Source organism: Helobdella robusta (assembly GCF_000326865.2).
Source record: "Helobdella robusta unplaced genomic scaffold HELROscaffold_54, whole genome shotgun sequence".
In the NCBI taxonomy this organism is placed as follows: domain Eukaryota; kingdom Metazoa; phylum Annelida; class Clitellata; order Rhynchobdellida; family Glossiphoniidae; genus Helobdella; species Helobdella robusta.
The window spans coordinates 865,235-870,080 of NW_008705287.1; positions in this window are offsets into that span (position 1 = coordinate 865,235).

Below are 4,846 nucleotides of genomic sequence, written 5' to 3' on the forward strand. Positions count from 1 at the left end.
TAAAAAACAACAGCATGAACAATAACAACAACAACAACAGTGCCAACACTGTAGATACCAACGCCACAACCCACAGCGCAAATATCACTTGCAAATGGAACATCATCACAAGAAGCAAGAAGAACCACAGCGATGATAATAATAATAACGTTAACAATAATAATAATAATAATGTTTTTAAATATTGTCAAAATAATATTAATAATATGTAGTTAATTAAATAAATTAATTCGCGCTTCTCGGCTGAGCGTTGATATTTACCTTAACAACATAATATAAACAATCTTGCCGTTAAAATTTAAAAAAAAATTTTTTAAAATCGCGTTTTATATTGTTTATAGTTATTAAATTTATTTTATTGGTTTTCTGTTTTAATTAAATAATTTATTTAAATTAATAATTACTTGTTCCTTTATATCAAATATCTTACATACCTTATATATAATGCACTGAAGATGAGTTATTTATAACTCGAAATAGCTATTTGCAAATTTATTTAATAAAAATTTTTTAAAAAAACAATAAAATGTCTAATTTTTCGGAAATTAATAAATTAAAAAGAAATATGAAAAAGTTGAACAATGTTGAAAGTAGTGTTGAATTTTTGAAATGTTGTGTTAACAACAGTCTGTTACCAAAATATATATATTTATATGTATTATATATGTAAGCAGACATCCCGTCGTTGTTGATGTGGCGGTAGTTGAAACTGTGGTCGTTGATGACAAGTTTATTAGATATTGATTTTGTAGTTTTGCTAAACTTTTTATTCGTTATATAAATAAGAATAAGTTGCGACCGAGCTTCAGAGGACTGCATTGCAGAGAAACTGCCTTGACCGATGTAGCTTATCATTTGTCCGAATGTATGAAAACACAAAATGTATCACTATCTGCCTTGCCCCATATGGAAGCAGCCTTCGACTTCGAAAACCACGATTTTCTTGTAAACAAATTTAAGAACTGCTAGTTTAAATCGTACCTGATTGGTGGTATGCAACAAAATGGTGGTATGGTGCACAGAGATGATCTGTCAACAAATGAGGTTGGCAAGTTTGGTTTGGTGTGGCACAAGGATCCATCCTCAGTGCTATTCCGTTTCATGAACACTCAGTGCAATGCTCTCTTTTATGGAATGAAATTAAATTGATCGCTCAATTAACACTCCACTCAAAACAAAAGTACAAAAATAGTAGTTGGTGGTGGATTGAAACATGAACACGTCACACTAATTTAACGCGATCTACATGGGCTGACAATAAGCAAAAGAACACTGCTCAAAATTACGGCCATCGTGTTCAAATGTGTTAACAGTTTAGTTTCAAAATATCTGCAAAAATATCTGCAAGGAAAGATCGTCTCCAGAAATGCACCGAGGAATCGAACCAGATTACGTTCCGACAATTTGGATCTACGTGTACTTCATTTTGCCAATCTTTCGTTTGGCTTTCGCAGGTTCAACAGTTCAGAACAGCCTGCCGAAAGATTCGTTTGAATCCTGCTTTATTTTCAGTTTCGAAAAAGCTTAAAAACTCACACTCATTCTGAAAATCGATGAATAGAGTGACAGGCGATTTGAGAGACTTTTGAAAAACGCCCAACATACACTCATAATAATGATGATAATATAAACACAATATAGTTATATATATGTAATATATAAATATATATATATATATAATAAACAATTATGCTGTATATTCATATATACTAATTATAAATTTATAAATAAAATATATACACATAAGTCTGTTGATATTTATTTTCTATATGAATTAGTATAGATGTTTATTTGCGTGTTTCGGTATAATTTAAAGTGTATCTGAAAAGTTGCGACTGAGTCATTCTTCCTCATTAACAATGGGACGTACTTTCAATCGTTCTTCCCTCGTTGTCATTGTTAGTCTTACTAACATAATCATCCTTATCGTCATCTTCATAATAATCCCATTTTGACATGTATTAACATTGGAGCAACAAGCTTTACAGCTGAACATCATCACATTTGATGTCATACTAAGCAACATTATTCTACCACATATAATTTAGCCATCATTTTTTTTGTATCACCAACATCACTATCAGCGTTATTATCAGTATGAATTATATACATCATCTTCGTCGTAGTCATCATTCTTAAGATCATCATCATTATTATCGTCATCTTTTTACACAACAACATCACCAAAACCCTCTTCCTCTTCATCATCATCGTCGTCGTCGTCATCTGCATTTTTACCGTTGTCGTCAAGAAACTAGGTATAACTTGATGCATGTCAAACAAACGTTCTTCTATGTATGTATGTATGTATGTATGTATGTATGTATGTATGTATGTATGTATGTATGTATGTATGTATGTATGTATGTATGTATGTATGTATGTATGTATGTATGTATTTATTTATTTATTTATTTATTTATTTATTTATTTATTTTTGAAGGATGACCAAAAAACATAAACTTGTGGATAGGCCACCCTTAACTAAAATTTCTAACTATAGATGTAACAGAAATGTCATGAAATACATACACATAAACTCACGCTCACACATACTTACAAACACGCACCATACTACAATTCATATCACAATACTGTTATACAGAACTGAAGAGACAGAATCAATGAAATGAAATGATCTGAAAACCAAACGTACGCTCACTTACACACTCAAATAAATAGACACATAAACAAATATGGCCACACACCATACACATATAGGGCGTGGCCACATGTCTCAGGGAACAGCTGAGTGAATCTTACACATAGATATGTGCTCCTCCACATACACCCCCGCTGTACCCTGGTTAACGCTCCTAGAATACAATATTTATATACATATATACACATATCTACACATACACATGCACACACGCACACACACAGACACACGCACACACATAAACACGTACACTCACCCAAACACACACACGCACACTTACCCACACACACTCTCACGCAAGCACTCCCGCACACACACAAACACACACACACACACACGCACCTATACCCACCCTCAAACATACATACACACACACATACATATTTCGTCGAACCTGATCGAATCTCCCAGATTGTTAACGACCCGGCAGACCCAACCAAGCCGAACATAATTCATATTCCTAAAACACGCTGCTTGAATACACAGATACATACATACCTATAAAAATTCATAATGATTTAAATATGAAGTATATTTACTACAATTACACATTAAAAATATCATTTATGGAAACATATGAAAACCGTATACACATGATAAGTTGGCCAAATGATAAGAAATTCTTGTTTTCGTAAATAATAAATGTAAATAAATGTTGTTCAAGAAAAGGTGACTATGATAGATACAAACAAAAACACACCCAACACACACCTGACACACACACTCACCCACGCACACACACATACATACAAAATATGATTGCCTTTTTGATATCAAGTTAAAAAAAAAGTAATTTGCTCAATCAAAAATTTTTTGACTTTGTTTTTAAATAAATGTTTTTGACATATATTTTTAATTTCTGTGTTAATAATTTCATCCCAAATTTTTGGACCAAAAATTTTTAAGCTATTATTTATTATTTTCAATCTAGAATAACTGGGATAAAAAGTTGATGCATTCCTTAATACTTTAGTTTGGATCGAGCTTCTTAAGTTGAAAAAATGTTAAAAAAACAACGGGAGTTCACAGTGTACATATTTATACATAAAAAGAGCTAAGGTATACAAGTGGATATTTTTAACATTCAAAGTTTGTAAAATATTGTAATAATTAGAAATATGGCAGCGAGGATGAAGATTGAAAAAGAGACGAATGAAACGGTTTTGGCTAACGGAAATATGTTGCAAGTGTAAATTTGGACTGTTTCTCCACAGCAAATTACAATACGTTAGGTTTGGGTAAATAAGGGTATAATATAATTCTAATAATACACTTTTTGTTATTTTATTTTTAATTTTATATAATATACCTATTGTTTTATTTATTTTTTTGGATATAAAATTAATGTGCGAGTCCCAGGATAAGTTATCGTTGATGAAGATACCTAAAAATTTTGTTGAGCTCGATCGATGTATAGGATTACCATTGATTTGTATATTTAAGTCTGTGATACAATTGGTTAGTATTCTTAGTCAAAATACCATATATGTGCACTTTGTATAATTTATTATTAAATCATTAAAAGTAAACAAATTGGCGATGGATTGAATTTCATTGTTGATAAAATTTAAATCTCTGTTAGGTTCTTTAGTATGAAAGTATATAGTCGTGTCATCAGCAAATAATAAAAATTTAGCTGATGTAGTTATGTGGCATAAATCATTTATAAATAAGGTAAAAAGTATTGGTCCTAATATAGAGCCTTGTGGGACTCCGCAGTTAATCTGAAGCCTTTCTGATTCATAGGTTTCGATTGAGACATATTGTTTTCTTTCTCCAAGGTAAGAGGAAAACCATCTATATGCAACTCCTCTTATACCGTATGAATAGAGTTTTCTTAACAGTTTTTTCATGGTTTATTAGATCAAATTCCTTTGATAGATCTATAAAAATTCCTAATGTGAAGATCTTTTCATTCAATTTTTCCATCACTCTCTGCGAAAATTCTACTGTAGCAAGCTCCGTTGAGTGGTCTGCTCGAAATCCATACTGACTTTCATGAATAATATTTTTAAACTGTATAAAAGATTTTAATCTCTGGCACATCAAATGTTCTATAATTTTTGAAATAGGCGAGAGAAGAGAAACAGGGCGGTAGTTAGATATATCTAACCGATCTCCTTTTTTGTAAACTGGTATTACTTTAGCGGTCTTAAAAATTGAGAAGAGTAGCCCTTGAGAAAG